This window comes from Canis lupus, chromosome 24 (genome assembly GCF_003254725.2).
Source record: "Canis lupus dingo isolate Sandy chromosome 24, ASM325472v2, whole genome shotgun sequence".
Classification (NCBI taxonomy): domain Eukaryota; kingdom Metazoa; phylum Chordata; class Mammalia; order Carnivora; family Canidae; genus Canis; species Canis lupus.
In genome coordinates this window covers 5,243,701-5,262,599 of record NC_064266.1, presented here as the reverse complement: position 1 = coordinate 5,262,599, position 18,899 = coordinate 5,243,701, and the positions used below count along the sequence as shown (strand labels likewise).

The window sequence follows — 18,899 nt, the reverse complement described above, 5'->3', positions numbered from 1 at the left end:
GATTTTATTAAAGCACAGGGATTGGTCCCATGGGCAGAAAGAGCTGCCCTCGAAAAGAAGAGTGACTCCTTTATACTTTCAAGTTGGGAGGGGGTTAGGGAAAGAGTAAGTCTCTAAGGAATTTTGGAAGCAAGGTTTCCAGGACCTTGAGGGGACTGGCTCTTGTTGGGAAAGGGTCATTTATTACTGTCTACTAAAACCTAAGTCATGAGACCCTTTGGATGTATGTCGGTGGGTCATATTCCTGGGGGATGATTGCCAACACGTATCTTGGGGGGTTTGAAGATAAAGGAAATTTCTCAAGGAATTTGATACTTTAAAGTAGACTTACAGGGGGCAGCCCCGGTGGCACAGCAGTTTAGCGCTGCCTGCAGCCCAGGTTGTGATCCTGGAGACTCAGGATCAAGTCCCACGTCGGGCTTCCTGCATGGAGCCTGCTTCTCCCTCTGCCTGTGTCTCTGCCTCTCTCTCTCTCTCTCTCTCTCTGTGCCTCTCATGAATAAATAAATAAAATCTTAAAAAAAAAAAAAAAAGTAGACTTACAGGATCCCAGGGGTCCGGCTAGGATTACCTGTTGCCCTTAACAAAGTACTAACACTGAGCAGTTGCCTCCCTAAAGGTAGGTCAGTCTGCCTGTTTCAAGGACTCTCAATGGGCTGTAGGCAGTAAGGAAATTTAATAATTTCTCTTCTGCCTTTGTTTCCTACATCAGTTACCAGTAGAGAGAAGGATAAAGGGTACGCAAGATCTATCTGTATTATTTCTTACAACTACAGGTACATTTACTTGAAAAAACAAATCCAATAGAAACATCAGAAAATGAAGTTGAGGTACGCCCCAATGGCTCAGCAGTTGAGCGTAGGCCTTCAGCTCAGGGGGTGATCCTGGGATTCCAGGATAGGGTCCCACATCAGGCTCCCTCCAGGGAGCCTGCTTTTCCCTCTGCCTGTGTCTTGCCTCTCTCTCTCTCTCTCTCTCTCTCTCTCTCATGAATAAATAAATAAAATCTTAAAAAAGAAAAGAAAAGAAAATGAAGTTGATGGGCCACCTGGGTGGTTCAGCAATTGAGCATCTGCCTTTGGCTCAGGGCATGATCCTGGGGTCCTGGGATCGAGTCCCACATTGGGCTTCCTGTGGGGAGCCTACTTCTCCCTCTGCCTGTGTCTCTGCCTCTCTCTGTGTGTGTCTCTCATGAATAAATAAATAAAATTAAAAAAAAAAAAAGAAAATGAAGTTGACGAGATATTCCAAAAAATAGAAGAGCAACAAAAAATGATAACCTAGAAACCAAAAAGAAAACATAAGAAAAATACAGCATTAATGCAGATGGTCTGACATCCAGCTAAGAAGAGTTCCAGAAAAAGAACAGAGAAAACAGTGGAGGGAGATTATCCAGGAAATTATACAATGTAACTGCCAGAATGGAAGGAAGTGATTGTCCATATTGAAAGATTCACATAAAGGTAAACCATCACAAAATGTCACAACTCTAGGGTCAGAGAACCCAGAAAGGAGAAAATAAAGGAGCCTTCTGTGGTGTAAGTCATGTCACTTGGCAACCCCCACCGCTGACTGGGGATCCTGTTGTCTCCTGTCCACTAAGTCTGTCAGCGACTCCTCCATGAGCCTTCCAGCTCCATTCTCTCCATCGTCGTTGAATTTTGTCTCTCTTTACCGTCATTTGAACCAAGATTCAGGAGGGAGCTACGACTGGATGGATACCTGTGCTCAATCGACCCTCAGCTCAGAAGTCAGATGTTAGAGTTTTCCTTTATGTTTGAATCTAAAATCCAAATTCTCTTTTCTGCCTCTGACCACCTCACAGGCGGCTCATATGCAACCAACCACCCAGTCCCTCTCCCCCGCAGGCTCCAAGGGGGCTCAGATGCCATCTTTTTCATGTGAGTTTGCCCTTGATACTTACTGTTCGTTCAATCCATATCACACCCACGTAGCAGAGTGCATCGTGTGTCCCTCTCTCGGGGGCTAGGGAAGAATTCAGGACATTTGGTTTCCAGTGTAACTTTGAGGGGCGGGGAGAGGCTTTTGCTTGCCTTAGATCAACCTTGCCTGGATGCTAAATTTGTTTTCATTATGCAAGTAATATTTAAATGCATTATTTTCATAAAAATTAAAGCATTACGAAAGTTTCCCTCTCTACCCACCACTCCTGATAACCAGCAGCATGCATTTCCAGTCCCTTTCCATATATTTTCCTACATATTTATGTACCTATAGAAAATACCGAGTGTTGTTTGTTGTTGTCTTTTTTCACTCAATAATGTGTGTCAGCCACATTTCCATGTCAGGAGTCGTGTCTTTATGTCTTACTATTGCGTGGATTTTATAGCATGGACATAAAATGTTTTATGTATTGATAAATATTTAGGTTCTTTCTGATTTTGTTTGTTTTGCAAGCAACACAGCAGAGCAGCCCTACTCAAAGACTGGGGTCCAGCACCTGGTGATAGCCCCCGAGCTATTAATTAGCAGTCCATGATGGGATACGAATAGAAACTGAAGGCAAGGGGTGCCTGGGTGACTCAATTGGTTAAGCGTCTACCTTCAGCTCAGGTCATGATCCCAAGGTCCTAGGATCAAGTCCCACATCTGGTTCCCTGCTCAGCATGCAGTCTGCTTCTCCCTCTGCCCCTCCACTGCTTGTGCTTGCACATTCTCTCTCGCAAATAAATAAAATCTTTTAAAAAAAATGTTTTAAAAAAAGAAACTCAGGGTAAGCACTGAGAAACTTTTATTTGACAGAGTGATGTTATGTTGAATCCCATAATAAAAATCGCAGGCTTGTATTTTCTAAGCCTTGAATTTTAAAATTTCATTCTCTAGCAATTCATTGTTATTGTAAAATAAAAAATGTACATGTTTGCAACCAATTGGAAATAAAAAGCCTACAGATGGTTGAGAAGTGCTGCTTTGGTGAACAGCCTCATGCATACCTACTTCCTTATGCTAGCTAGTGTGCAAGGGTCTCTCTGCCATAAAAGTGATTCTCTGCATTTTGGATATGAACATTTTTTATTGTACAGGCATACCGCAAAGGTATTGTTGGTTTGGTTCCAGATCTCTGCAGTAAAGTGAGTCAAATGAATTTTTGGGTTTCCCAATGTATATAAAAGTTATGTTTACAATATTCTGTAATCTATGAAGTACGCCATAGCAGTATGACTAGAGAAATAATGTACATGCCTTAATTTAAAAATATTTTATTGCTAGGGATGCCTGGGTGGCTCAGAGGTTAAAACATCTTCCTTTCCTTTCTGGGTCTCTCATTAATAAATAAATAAAATCTTTAAAAATAATAATAATAAAAATGAAAAAATTTTATTGCTAAAAAATGCTAACCATAGGAAAGTTGGTTGGAGGGGATGAGTAAAATATGGGGATTAAGGCTATGGGGATTAAGGAGTCCACTTGTGATGAGCACTGGGTGTTGTATGGTATTATTGCATCACTATATTGTACATCTATAACTAATATAACACTGTATGTTAACTACATTGGAATTTAAAATAAAATCTTTAAAAATCTCAACACTTAAAAGATTAACAAAGGCAGGGATGCCTGGGTAGCTCAGTGGTTTAGCACCTGCCTTTGGTCCAGGGCATGGTCCTGGGATCCTGGATGGAGCCCCGCATCAGGCTCCCTGCATGGAGCCTGCTTCTCCCTCTGCCTGTGTCTCTGCCTCTTTCTGTGTCTCTCATGAATAAATAAATAAAAATTAATAAAAGTAAAATTTTAAATGCTAACCATCATCTGAGTTTTCAGCAAGTCATAACCACTGACCACAGATCACTCTGACAAAGTATCATAATAATGAAAAAGTTTAAAATATTGCTAGAATCACCAAAATATAATACAGAGACACAAACTGAGCAAATGCTTTTGGAAAATGTTGCCAATAGACTTGCTTGACTCAGGATTGCCACAAACCTTCGATTTGTAAAAAATATACCATCTGCGAAGTGTCATAAAGCAAAGCACAGTAAGACGAAGTATGTCTGTAATACCTAGTGTCAACTTGCTAGCTGGACAACTTCCCCCAAACTCCAGCATGTTTTGCATGTTTTCTTAATTCACCTGTTCCTGAATACCAGTGAGGTGGGGCTTCTTTTTATATGCTTATTGTCTGTTTACGTGTCTCTTGAAGCCTCAAGCCCAGGAAGCCAGCCAGGCCCTGGGTGGTGACAATCCCTTTGTAAACTCATCTGCTTTGCTGTTCTGGGCATTTCTAGGAGGTGGGCTGGGGAAGGGGAACGTCTCCTTCAACACTCTCTCGATTCCTCCCGGGGGAAACGGAGGCTGGGGCTGCGCATGTGTACTGTTGGCAGAGCCCAGGTCCCCTGACCCACCTGTCTCTCTCCAAACTCATAAGGATGGCCTAGGTGCAAAAGTTCACCAGGAGAACAGGCTGGGAATATACAGATGGTCAGGCAGTCAGAATAAGAACCAGAAACAGATCTGTGAGGGAAGAAGAGGAAGGGGGACAGTAAGAAATGGTGACACACCCCAGTGGATGTACTGGGAAATTGTAGCTTATGGAGATGTCAGAGGAACCCTGGGACTAGAGATTAAACAGGTTCTCTGTCAGCCCAGCAGTCTAAGCAAACAGGAAGCCAGGAGTTTCTTTTGTCTATTTGCCTAATCTTTTAACACAGCTTATTGGTGGGTTGATGTAACTCAAGCCTCCTGAAATAGTACAGGAGCTTGTCCCCATCCAAGCTAAACAATGCATGTACGATTACTAAGACATTAAGCCAAAGCATCACTCATTCTGATGGGATGTGACGTTGTGCAAATGTGCACCCATTTCCTAGCCGGTCCACCTTGCAGCAAGTGAGCAGGCAGCAGAGGAAGAATTTGCCAGAAGAAGCCAAGGGAAAGGGAGATATCAGGGTTGAGGGGAAACCTAGAACCATTTAATGCACCCAAATCACAGCTTTAGGTACCAGCCCTCAGTACCATCTCTGTGAACCTCAGTTTCTCCATCTGTAAAATGGGGATGCGCCTGTAGTGGGCGTTACTGGTGCCTCACCTGTGTCCTGGAGAAGAAAGACCCTTACCATCTCCAAGCACAACTCTGCCACTCTTGCCTGCATCTTAGAAGTGTTAGAGAATTATCATGCCCAGGAAGAGTCCTCAACCAAAACCTAATGGGAGTTGGTGGGTTCCTGGGTGGCTCAGGCAGTTAGAGTCTGCCTTTGGCTCAGTCATGATCCTGGCGTCCTAGGATCAAACCCCACGTCCTGCTCCCTGCTCAGTAGGGAGTCTACTTCTCCCTCTGCCCCTCCCCCAACTCGTGCATGTGCTCTCTCTCTCTCTCTCTCTCTCTCAAATTAATTAATTAAAAAAATTAAAAGTGGATATCTATAGATTTCAGGGGCTCTCATCACACACACACACACACACACACACACACACACACACACACAAAATAACAAAAACTAACAGGAGTTGGTATATAAATACCCCAGCTCCTGAGGGACAGGATTACTCTTAAACACGTGTTCTATACTGTCTCCCTCCAGGTTCTACAGCTCCAGGGACGCATAGTGATAATATGCTTGATACTACAGTGACAGGTGCCCTCCATTTCCTGTCTCACTTCCCCACTCCCCACTGAGATCACATCCCAAAGCAAATACTTGCACTTGAATCCTTATAACAAAATCAGCTTCTGAGAGAACCCAAACTAAGAAACGTTCCAGCTTTCTCAGTTGTTGGTAAGAACAGGTCTTAGACAAGGGCCAAGGTTATCATCATAAAATCTTGACCCTATTCTATATGCCAGGCAAAAGGAGCTAAGGGCAGTATGAGTTGGGTATTCTGGGGCTTTTGAACTCTAGGCGTTCACTGTGGAGCAACATCCAAGCTCCAACTGGTGGGAATTTCTTCCAAAGAACCTGCTCTGCCAACACACCTCTCAACTAAGGAGTAGGTTTTGAACACAATCTGGCCCATAACTGATATCAAACAGAAGATGTAATTTGTGGCTGCAGTAGATCACGATGTATGCAGAACACCAAGAAGGATACTGAACAGGGTCACCTGGGTGGGTGGTGCAGTCAGTTAAGGGTCTGACCCTTGGTTTCAGCTCAGGTTGTGATCTCAAAGGCATGAGAGATTGAGCCCTGTGATGGGCTCTGCTGCCCGCATTCAGCATGGAGTCTGCTTCTGCCCTCCTACCTCGCTCTTTCAAAAATAAAAATAAAATAAAATAAAATAAAATACATCTTTAAAAAAAGAGAAAGAAGAAGAAGAAGGATCTCTAACAGCTGAGTGAGACCAGCAGCAAATCCTGGAACTCTGAGTGAAACCATATACTGAAAGAACACAGGAGCTCTCAGCAGCCAGGGTTGGAATCATCTGAACAATAAAATAATGATAGTATTAGAGTATAATCTACAGAATAAAATATCCATGAGTCCACGCTGATCTAAATAATTGCTGAAATAAATCGATGGAGCAGAAATGACAGCTCTTTCTTGCAATGGAAATGAAGAATAAATGTGGAAGGAAGGAGAAAAGGTGAAAGTCAGCACTGGGCAAAAAGATGACTGCTATGGACCAGATCTGCTGATAGATGCTAGAATCTTTGGAAGGTTTAAGAAGAAAAGGGATTCGAGTTGCCTCAAGACATCTCTCCTAGTTTGTTAACTAGTCAGGGAGTGGCAAGTAGATGTAATGCCATAGAAGAAAAACCCATCAGAGACCAAACTGACCGCAGATCCGGGCCATCAGTGCAGAAGACACATCAATGCCATGACCCCACAACATGACACATTGAGCTGCACACTGCCCTTGCCTGGGATGCACGACCTCCACCCAATTGTGAGAAGACCCAGACAGGCCTGTACTGAGGGACATTCAGCAAAGTAGTTATCGATACTCTCTGTGGGCATCCAGATCCTGAAAGACAAGGAATGACCCTTGCAGACAGCAGCACAACAGAGGGAAAAAAGCCAAGTAAATGCAAACATGGGTTCCTGAACACTTCCCTGGAACAAAAGGAGATTAGTGCAAAATCATGGGAGGTTCTTACAGGGGCTTTAGTTTGATTAAGGTGTTAATACCAAGGTCAATATTTTAGTTTTAATTGCTATGCTATGGTTTTGGAAGTTTGAGGGGAGGTTGTGGGCGGGACACAGGGTAACTTGGATTTTTGTCAATAAATACAGGTCAGGACCGTAAATGTATTTTCTCTTCCTTATGATTTTCTTAATAGCATTGTCTTGCCTCTAGCTTATTTTATTACAATAATACAGTATATAATACTGTATATGTATAACCTACACAATGTGTGTTAATCAACTGTGTATGTCATTGGTAAGGCTTCCAGTCAGCAGTAGGCTATGAGTAGGTAAGTTTTGGGGGAGTCAAAAGTTATATGTGGTCTTTGTGAGGGGGTTGGAGCTCCTAATCCTCCACTTTGTCCAAGGGTCAACTGTATTTTGAAATCCAGGAGTGGGGAGGAAAGAGCCAAGGCATTCTCTGAAACATGTCCCTGAGGTTCGAAGGAGACAAAAATTAGAAGATCCCTTGGGGCACCTGGGTGGCTCAGTGGTTGAGCGTCTGCCTTTGGCTCAGGTCATGATCCCAGGGTCCTGGAATCAAATCCCACATCGGGCTCCCTGTGGAAAAGCTACTTCTCCCTCCCTCTGCCTGTGTCTCTGCTTCTCTCTGTGTGTCTCTTACGAATAAACAAAATCTTAAAAATAAATTAGAAGATCTCATCTGAACAGATTTGGAAAAAATCAATGTTCAGTGACGTGTCTGAGGGCTTCACACATTTATCAGTGGCTCTGTGGCTCGAGTTCAGGTCTTCCTGGCCTCACCCAATACCAGGATCTGATTTCACAGAATATGATGCTCACGTCTTCCTCAAACCACACAGCCTTTCACCACAACGACCTCCCCATGGCTTGTTCAGACTTGGATCTGGAGTCGTGCTGTAAGCCTGGAGATTTGGGGAACATTTAGAAGGTTCTGAGTTCTGGGCCTGTAGTCCAGATGTGATGCGTATGGAGCCAGAGGACAGGTTCAGGGGGTCTCTGAGGGGAAGTGGAGTCAAGGGTGATGTGAGAAAGCTCTCTTCAGGCCTTGAGCCCCGTGCTGGAGCCAGGGGCAGAGGCAGGAGGCCAGATGATTCGAACATGTCATTTTTTTTTTTTTTTTTTTTTTTACTTATGATAGTCACAGAGAGAGAGAATAGGCAGAGACATAGGCAGAGGGAGAAGCAGGCTCCATGCACCGGGAGCCCGATGTGGGATTCGATCCCGGGTCTCCAGGATCACGCCCTGGGCCAAAGGCAGGCGCCAAACCGCTGCGCCACCCAGGGATCCCTTCGAACATGTCAAAGACCAGGTGGCCCACACAGAAATGCCAGGCAGGAAGCAGAGAGCAAAGTTGGCCATGTCTGTTCCTGCCCTTTAAGCAAATACCAGGCTGCTGGAGGCTGGTAAAGAAATAAATATTGACAAAGGTGAGGAGCAGCAGGAGGCCTGGTGGCCAAGGCTGCAGAAAGAAGCTGGCCTAGAGAGGGTCCCCTGGAGGGAGCTCCGAGAAACGCCCAGCCACTGAGCTCCCCTTCCCTTTCTCCCCAAGGTCCTTGATGCCTTTCAGCTGATGCTCCTGGACCCCTGCAGACTCTGAATCAGGCCTCCAGGGTGGGGGGCCCATCCCCCAGGGCTCCGCAGCTTGTGTTTGGCAAAGGTGTAGCCCCAAGGGGCCACCTGTAATCTACGACGAGTGCCAGGGTTGGGAGGTCCTGGGTAAACAGTGTCTCTGCTTCAGTGGGTACTTGGTGGGTCCAGGTCCAAAGGGCCTGCTGGCAATCTCAGGGATTCAGGAGGAGCTTCTCAGGGCATGGGTGCCGGGTGGGCATGCACATTCCTGGGCTGCACCTACCCCACACCCACCCCTTGCAACACTCCAGGATGAAGCCCAGGAAGGAACCTGCAGTTCTAGCACCTTCCCTGGTGATTCTGATGCCTACAGCTGTGAGGCCTATTAGACCCATTTGATGGAACAGTAAGCCAAGGCCTACAGGGAGTGAGGGCAGTGAGGGAGGAGAGCCCCAGCACCCTGGCTTCTACTTCTCTCCACAGCCCCCAGGGAAGGGAGCAGTCAGATGTGCTTCTGTCACTTTGGCTGGGAATGCTTGCTCCTGCCTCCCACCCAGACTGTCCGGATAACCACTGCAAGCCAAGAAAGTCTCAGTCCCTTCCCCTAGGAAGGCTTCCCTGGATCCTGCCCTACCCTCTAAGCCCTGGGCTTCCCTCTCTTCTGGCACTGCAGTGTGACAAGCCAACACTTGGGTGCCCCACAGCAGCGTGGTGCCTGGTACGTGGACACAGGTGCAGGGGCAAGGTCATCAGGGGTCTTGCTGCAGTGGCACTCAGGTCAATCTGGGGTGATGGCGCTGACGAGGCACGTCACCCAAAGGAGAGAAGGCAGCTGGTAGGCAGAGCCCAGCACACATCCGCATCCAGCCCATCTCCCCACCTCTACCTCCCCAGACCAGGGCCCATCCATCATGAGGGCTGTGCTAGTGATCAAAACTCTTCAGAATTGAGTCCAATCCCATCTCCCTGTCTCTCTTACACCTGCTTCTGCCCTTTTAGTGCCACACAGAACAACCATTCCTTTTGTTTAACGGCCCTTAAAGGGTCGGCTGACAGCTCTCCTGTCCTCCACCAACCACCCCAACGGCACTCCCATTGGCACTCCCATTGCATCGGTGTATCCCTGGTCCTGCACTTCCACCTCCTCTGCCCAAAACTCCAGACCTTTCCCCTGCCGGCTGCCTGCCCAACACTGGACACCTGCTGTTCGTCACACAGGAACCACTCCCCCGGTCCAACCCTCAGTGTACCCCAATACCTGCCACCCCAATCCTCACTGTAAGAGCCATCTAAACCAGGCCCCAAATAGAACTGACAGTCATTATGCCAGAAGCCGTTCTGATTATTTATAATGAAAAAGGTGAATATCTCCAAATTCTCTGACCCTCCTAGAGACTGGACCCACTCGTGGGCACTCTTTTCTTGGGCAAGCTCCCAGGACAGCACGTGGAAGCTCTGGGGAGCCTGCCTGACTGCTGAGAGCACAAGCCGGGCCTCACCCACTGCGGGGCAGGGGATCCCATGGAGCAGAGGTGAGCTCTCCCAGTTTGGGCCATTCCAAACCACCAGCCCCAGCCCACCTGGCAGGTGACCCCAGACAACGCAAGGGAGCCTCGCTGCCAGAACTGCCTAGTGGAGCCTGCCCACTGAAAATAACCAGTGCTATTTTAAGCACCAGGGTGGTTTGTTATGTAGCAATAGCTAACTGATCGCACAGAGAAGTTCCCTACCTCAAGACCTTTGTTCTTGCTCTTTCTTAGCCTGGAATCTACCTGTTGGTCAATGTCATGGTTCCCTGGTCCCTGCTCAGTGATGTCATCCTGGCAGGTCTATATAACATAACAGCTCCGCCCCCATTCACTCTCCCTGATACCTGGCCATAGCACGGGTCACTTCACCTCTTATACTGGCTTATTAGTGTATTGTCCCTCCTGCCTCAACACTCCCAGCAGAGTATGAGCTCCATGAGAGGAAAGATACTGTTTTCTCCATGCAAGTCCTGGTGCCCAGCCCGTAGTAGGGACTCAGCTGCTTGTGGAACATGATAGAATGAGTTCATCTCACAGACTGATGATTCTGGGAATAGTCAACCACTCAGTAGATTTATTCTGGGCATCCCCTCACCTCCCACCTCGCTCTTGGCCCTCAGCTGCCCTTAATCACAGTGGTCCTTGCATTTAAATAATCCCGTTAGCATGTAAAGGGACCTCCACATTCCTCTGTTTGGTCCTCCACAATCTGCCAGTGGGGGACACTCTCACTCCTCTTTTTTAGATGAGAAACCAAAGACCAGGCTGCTTGGTGTACTCTGAGGCCCATCTTGCCTGGAGCTCCCTCAGATCACGAGACAGAGGTTCTTCCTGCTACGGCCCCCACCCAGACTCCCGGGCAGGAAACCCGGCTCTGAGCCTCTCTCCTCCTCCCAGCAGCACTGGAGCCTGCCTCCTGTGCAGACGAATGCCCAGCCCCCAGTAAGAAGCCAGCTGACACCCAGCCCCTCATTTAATGCCAAGTGAGCAAAGGAAATGGGAACAATAGGCTAACAAGTCTTGGCTGTGGGCCACTCCACTCAGAGCTTGAGAGACTAAGAGAGGAAAGGAAGGGGCTCCCCTGCAGCCTCAGGCTGCTCCCACCTTGCACCTCAACCTCCTTCACTCCCTGGTGGGGGCCTCAGGGAAAATGCTGGGAATTTGGGAGGGAAGCCGCAGAGAGCAAGTCTCTGGAACTTGCCGATGCTTTTGCCTTCGCGTGGGCTCCTTCCAGAGTGGACACTTTGCTTGGGAGGTAGCCTCAGGAAGTCTGGCAGGGGGCATGAAGGTACAACCGAGTCCTTGAGGAGGGACTGTGTAGAATCCACCTTCAATTCATCCCACTGAGGGATCCCGCCTCTCGCCAGGTGAGGCTCACTTGTGGGTGCCACAGGCAGGTGTGCCCTGGGCCAGAGAGCCAGGACCTGAGGTAGAGCCAGCCTGTGCGTGCAGGGACCCCTGAAGTGGCCTCTGTGTCCAGGGCTCCAGGGAAAACTAAGAAGCCAGAGTGTGTATCAAAGAATGGTTCCCTGGTGAGCCTTTCCACAGAAAAGGCCAACGCATGGCCTGGGCAGGGTCTCCTGTCGGGGACTCTCCGCCTTCAGGCTGGGTGGGGCATTGTCCAGGCTGGCCTGGCCAAGCAGCTTGGCCCGCAGAGGCACGGGTGCAAAAGCAGAGCAGGGCCCTGGCTGCTGCGGGAGCTGCCTCCCAGCCACAGAAAGCCATGACCCGTTGCCTCTGGTTATAGGCTGAGAACTCTTCTTTGGCAGAGATGGAATTCCTAGAATCATCCCCCAGGTAAATGGCTCCAAAGGAAAGCGCTGTGTGCACACAGCCAGCAGCCAGGAGAGGGGCAGGGACCAATCATAAGACACAGTCACTTATTAGGCACTGACTGTGTGCCGAGCACCATGCTTATAAGGCTTTACATGGACTCCCTCGAGCCCTCAGACTGGTCTGAATTATCTTCATCACAGATGGGACCGATGCCCCAAATGCTTCTAAGGTGCAGGCACTGGGGCCAACCACTTCACCAAATAGACCCCTTTATGGTGCTGGGAGTAGGTTGCCCCATGCCACCAATGCCCAAGCAGTGAGCTCAGGAGTGTGCACTGTCACCCCTGCCTGGAAGTGAGGCAGAAACCTACTCCTGCAAGGCCTGGATGATGCCAGGACCTCACCAAATCCTTTCCTGCCGGAGCCACATTTCAGTGGGGTAAAGGAGACCCAGAGGAGGGTGAGCAAGAGAAGTTCACCCCAGCACAAACCGGTCACTGGAGAGGTGACAACCCGGAGCTAGACGGTGGCCCCCAGATGTCCTAGCCGCTCCTGCCCTGGTGGTGGGCCCCCTGTACTCTTTACAGATTCTGGGCAGTTTCTAATTAAGTGTCTGAAAGACTTACAAGTGGCCCTAGGTGGACAGAAGGGGTTGCTGCCTTCTACTCTGCAACATTTGCCACCGGATTCCCGCCCCCTCCCCCCCGCAGGGGGGAAGGGATCTAGGGCTGCAGTCCCTCCCCCTCGGGACAGGCTGGAAAGCAGCCCCTTTCAGGAGGCCAGGGAGGGGCCTTCCACCGGAAAAGGAGCCCCAGGCCTGGGAAACTGCTGAGGAGGCAGTACAATTAGAGGGAAGGGCGGCGAGCAAATTACAGAGGGGGAGCGGGCAGGGCCAGAGAGTCTCTCATTAGCCTGATGAGCTCGGAGGGCCTGGATGGAGGGAGGATGGGCCCTGGAAGAGGTGGTTCTCGGCCTCCTGTGGGATAGAGGGCCTCTCCCAAGCCCAGGACAGGGCTCGGAGGAAGGCGGGGGAAGAGGGGTGCGCCCTAGCCCCAGGCCCCTGCCTTCTGGGGAGGGGAGGACCAAGGGACTGCCAGATGCAGCATTTCTCACCCTTAGCTTCTGGGTACACAGCGGAGCTCTGAGCCTCCTTGTCCTCATCTGTAAAGTGGGGCTGGCTCAGAGGCAATAACCAGGATTCATGGAAACAAGTGCTTTTGTTATTTTTAAAATTTTATTTATTTACTCATGAGAGACACACAGAGACCTAGGCAGAGAGAGAAGCAGGCTCCCCACCAGGAATGCCATGCAGCACCCGATCCCCAGAACTCCCGGGATCAGGTCCTGAGCTGAAGGCGATGCTCACCTGCTGAGCCACCCAGGTGGCTACTTTTTTAAAGTATCCTCCACCTCCACATTGGGCTTGAACTCACAACCCTGAAGATCAAGACCTGAACTGAGATCAAGAGTCGGATGCTTAACCGCTGTGCCACCCAGACCCAAGTGCCCTTAAACAAGTGTTTCTAATCCTTCCCTATCTCAGAACAACCAGGTAAATTCTGTGAACTGCCAACACTGGGGCGTACCCTGTACCATCAAAAGCAGAACCTGTGGAGGTGGGCCCAGGCACCAGCATTTAAAAGAACTTCCACAGTGACAGGTTGAGATGAGACGATGCCTGTGAAAGTGGCTACAGCTCCTGTGTTCATGTCACAAACACCACGTTCAATAACGAATTTGAGGGTGGCCTCCCTGACCCTAATCCTCTTAAGAGAGACTACCTGAGGACATGGGCACCTGTCATGGGGACCTCTGTATCCCCAGGTCCTGGGACAGTACCAGTACCTGGCGTGGAGTGTTTGTTGAATGAATACTATTAACAGGGAGTCTAGGGACAGTGAGTGAACAGCACAGCCATATATATTTTTTTTTTAGCACAGTCATATTTGAGAGGCATCTGGAAAGATGGCACCTGCTCATCCACTTAACACTTTGTCACTCATCCCACCAGTATCTACTGAGTACCGCTTGTGTGAAGGGCACTCTTCTCAGCATCTGGGGCACATCAGAGAACAGGGAAGGTGAAGACCCCAGCCTACCCTCCTTGATCTCATAGTTGAACAGAAATAGACGGAAAATAAGCTATATATAAAGAGTCAAGGTGGAGAGGTTTGTGAAACTTTTATATAGAGTAAGGTAAATTGAATCAGGAATTATATAGGGCGGGGTCAGGGAAGGCCTTACTGAAAAGTGAGCTTTGAGCAAAGATTGGAAGCAGAAGAGGGAATGAGCCAAGGGCATAAAGCAGAACATTCCACCACGGGGAGGAGGTGAAGCAAAGGGTGGAGGCAGAAGTGTGCCTGGAGTTCCCTAGAGTGGAATGAGGGAGGGGGCCTATGGAGGGAAGGTCGGAGAGGTCAGGGGAGTTCCACTGCTATTGTTGAGAGCAAACCCCCACAATTTCAGTGGTCATGCTTCAGGACAGGGTTTAGTGGGAATGGCTTGTCTGTGTTACAAAGTTTGAGACTTCAGATGGGGAGACGTGACTGTCTTGGGGTGACAGAGGGACTGATCTGGAGCTCTCTAGAGTGCTCACTGTAGTAGCCACCAGGCACTTGCAGCAAATCAAATTAAAATACAAACAAAATTTAAGTCGCTTTCTCAGTTGCACTAGCTACATTCCAGGTGCCAGACTTAGCCAGTAAACATGCAGGAGGCCCAGGGAATTTGATTTCAGATACACAATGGATAATTGTTAATGTAACTATATTCCAAATAGTACATAGGACATACCTACACTACAGAAATATTTACTGATTAATTTAAATTCAAATGGAATAGGGTGTTGTGTTCTCTCTACAGCTTAGCTAACATACAGCTAACAGCCATCTTATTGGACAGCACAGGTATAGAACATTTCTATCACAAAGTTCTATGGGACACTGTTGATCTAGAAGCTTCTAGAGACTTGTCTGTTCCTGGGCTGGGATGACTGGAAGGCTGGGCTTAGCTAGGACACACCCAAATGAGGCCTCTCCCAAATGAGGCTTGGCTTCTCCCAGCTTAGCAAATGGATTGAGAAAGAAGAGACAGAAAGAGAAAGAGGCCCTGGAGAACAAGGATCATCCAGAAAGCAGGGCTTCCTCTGGTCTATACTGGGAGGGGACCTCCCCACATCACTTCTGTCTCCTTCAATGGTTTAAACAGGTGTCACTAAAGCCAGCTCAGATTCAAGGAGGCAATTCCAGTGACAGGGCAGCGGCAAAGTCACATACAGAGCACAAGGGACTGGAAACATCATCTTGGAAAGTTTTGGAAAACACCTCCTTTAGGACAGGGATGGCTAATCAGGCAGGACCTTGTCCTTTGAAGAACTTGGGCTTTTCTGTTGCATCAAACGGAGAGTCATGGAAGGGAGAGAAGGGTCTTAATCAGACGTGGGTTTTAAAATAAAGCATAAGGGGTGAAGGCAGGAGCGGGGGTGGGTATCTAGCACAGAGCCAGGCTGCGTACCAGCCCCTGGCAGGACCCTTTAGTAGGTGCTGCAGGGCCGACCCGCGCTCCTCCCAGCCTTCCCCATGGACCCTTGCAACACACCACAGGGCGTCTCCATTTCCAGGCAAGTCACTTCCGGTCAGGTCCTATTCTCTGCCCCTCCTAGTGGGACGAGGGCTTCCCAGTGCAAAAGGGGTGCAAAGCACTGCAGACACAAAGCAGACCTTAGAAAAACACTGTGCAAGGTCCGTAGGGACCCAGCAGATATTTCCAGCATTTTCCTCTCTGCCGCCCAGACGGGATTTCCTGTCTTCTGGGGCATTCGCTGAGCAGGCCAAGATCAGCTTCACGGAAGGACTGGGGCTTTATCCTTCGCCTATCTGCGCACACTCCCTGGCTCCTTCTCCTCTGGCTCCCGGAGGATCCGGTTTCTGTATTCTTCCTCCTCCTGCCCCTTTGTCTGCCCCCAGACACAGGCTCGGCCACCTGGCTCCCAGCATGACCAAATTATGGGCTCTGTGATACAGCCAGCAGCTCCAAGGAGCAGAGGCCCTGGGAGCCACAGCTGGAACCAGCTGGAATCTTGAAGGCTGACTCTGGCTCAAAGTTTCCACACTGAGCAAACCGCTTTGCAGAAATCTCCCTTGTGCTGGCAGGATGGCAATGGGAGTTGTGACTTCCACCAACTATGCTAAGGATGACCCTGCCGATCAGGCCGAAATCAGGAATCACTGGTACTAGCCTAACGCCCCCAGCAGCACTTTCTCTTTGCTATTCTGGAATTTTGCCTTGTGTCTTGGGTTCATCATCGGGGTGTGAAAAGTTCCTTCTGTGGGTTTGTGTGGAGGGGACACGGCAAAGAAAGGACAATCTCTCTTCCTCTGCAAACAACTCTAAAAGTGACGGGAGAGATCTGCGACGTGGCAGCTAAAAAAAATATGACCTGTCACAGTTCCCGAAACACAAGCTGCCAGCCAGCTCCAGCCTCCACTACGTAATTCTGGCAGCAAAGTTCAGTGGGAGTCCTAGGCCCCGACCTCCAGATCCCCCCCCCCGCCCCGTAGTTTAGGGGGCACCAGATGAATTAATCAAGAGCTGGAAGGCAACCGTCAGAAAGAAAAATGGCCATGGGCCTGGAGTCTCCTTTTCCTGTTTTCAGTATTACAGGTCCCACAGTTTAACAAGCTGTAAGGAAGTTTTGTAAAGCGGGAAACTAAGACCCAATTAAAATTAAAATCCTCTAAAAATGGCCACTGACTTCAGTCTAAATTAACAAAACCTGTGCGGGGCGGGGCTGCTGACAGGGGGCGGGCAGTGGGAAGACAGGATGCCAGAGGTGTTCAGGCGGCAAAACCATGGAGATCAGCCCAGAGATACTTAGCAGCTAGGAACCTCCAAAAATCACAACTCTGGCATCCCTAAATTGTTTTCCATAAACAACACTACATGTATGGCTCAAAAACAAAACAAAACAAATCCATCTAATAACTTTTTAAAAAGTCTTTTGGTAATCTCTATACCCAACTCAAACTTATGACCCCAAGTCCCACACTTCCAACTGAGCCAGCCAGGCACCCCTAATAACGGACTTTTATAATATAGAGGACGTTCTAGTTTATACATACATGTATTGCTCAGCATGTATGACCATTATAGTCTGAAATAAAGATCAGAAACAAAAAGCAAATACCTTTGGTGACAAAGCAAACTTCAGATGAGCAATCTGCTCTGCCCGCCCAGGCAAAAGGATCCGTACATTCAGGGGAGGAGATGTGAAAGGGTTCTCCCAGCCTTCATTCTGGGTAGGTCACTTGGTCCAGCTCTGAACCACCTCCCCCATGCTCCCCTACCCCCGCACATTACCCCACAGCTTTGTGCGACACCAGTCCCGGAAGGCAAATTCCCAGAACCGGAGCAGCTTCAGCAACAGACATTGTCTTGGGTCACCAGGGACCAGAGGCCCACGTCCTGAAGAGGACTGCTGGTCTGGGAACACACCATCCAGAGTACTTGAAATCTTTGGTCCCATGACATTTCTCTTCCTGCCTCAAGATGATCCTTTGAGCAGCCCTGCAGGACCACCAAGCTCTCCCCCTCAGCTGCCCTGAGGCCCCACAAGAGGGTGTGTGGCTGCCCTGGGAGCATCTGCCGCCTACAGGCGGAAGCCTGATGGTGCAAGGTGCATAACTTCCCAGTCTGCAGGAAAGAGCTTCCAAGTGAAGTTTCAGGGCTGGGTCTAGGCATTCTCTAACCTTGCAAACCCAAAAGGTGGGCAAGTTTCCAAGTGAGTTTCAGGGCTGGGTCTAGGCATTCTCTAACCTTGCAAACCCAAAAGGTGGGCAAGGCAAATGCTGACACTCAGAAAAACAGAGGTGGGTCAAGTGAACCTGTGGGGAGGCAGCTAGCCCACAGATAGCGCTTAATGACCAAAATTTACAGACTATGGTGGTCTTCCCTGGTCTATCTGTAGGGAGGATGCATCACCTCTGAACAGTGGCTGCATATGCTACAATGCAACATCCCTGCAATCACTAGCGGTCAGGCTCACTGAACACCCCCACAGATCATTCTGAAGTGACCCCAATTCACCCACTGGGCTTACATTTTGAAATGCCCAAAGCCCACTGTCCCTCCTAGGTTCCTCAGCAGCTAGTCTCCCCCTGGACTTTCTCCCTGCAGAGACCCACACACAAGTGGCCTTCCCTTTGCTCTGCACCCCTCCCCCCAAGCTCTGCAGCTGGTGGGACACACCAGCACCCAGCACACCGCCTGCCTTCAGGTTTCCAGGTGTCAGCTACTGCTGCCGGTCAGCCTGGTTCCTCAGGAATACTGAGCTCAAGACAGCACAAAGGCAGGGTTGGCTCTGTGGAAATACTCAGAACCCAATGGTTTCATGGAAAGGACTGGCAGATCCAATTGCGACTCAACTATCCTTGAAACCAAGAGACTGCAGAAGGCGCACACCTGGAAATGTACTCAATTGTACTTGAAATCATTGGTATAAAATTGAGAGGTACCTGAAGAATTGCTTCACTCAGCATGCAGGGTCAAGACTGAGGACCCCAAGTGTCCTGGCTGCTTATCTGACACCCAACCAGACCTAGTTCAAAGCGCAATAAGGCCCCAGTGAAGCATGGTGGATCTACAGCTGGAGCTCCTTAGACAAGCTGTGACCCAGGGACAGTTACCCACCTCAAGCACACATAATAGCCTTTGTGCTACCATCAACAATATGGGGCTGCCAGGTAAGCAGGAAGACAAATGCACGCGGAAATCCAGGCCAGAGCTACTGCTGTATATAAATCCACTCATTTTGTGTACCAAGCTGCCTAAATATTAATAGAGAAGCCAGCTAGGTCTGGCCCGTTTAGTACATTTAGGTACCTGGCCAATTTTAGTTAACTGGCTGGGTGGGGAAGCAAGGCTTGAATGCCATTTAATAAAAAATGTTCCTGGTCGT

General features: G+C 49.0%; 1 long non-coding RNA gene across 1 annotated transcript; it reads left to right on the top strand.

Annotated features, from left to right (window-relative positions):
• Nucleotides 1-1,589: 1,589 nt before the first annotated feature.
• LOC112673539 (uncharacterized) lies at nucleotides 1,590-16,709 on the top strand. Its single transcript, XR_004808957.2, has 4 exons — nucleotides 1,590-1,901; nucleotides 10,032-10,171; nucleotides 10,914-11,151; nucleotides 15,736-16,709. It is a non-coding gene; the product is annotated as an uncharacterized LOC112673539 (long non-coding RNA).
• The last annotated feature ends 2,190 nt before the right edge of the window (nucleotides 16,710-18,899 follow it).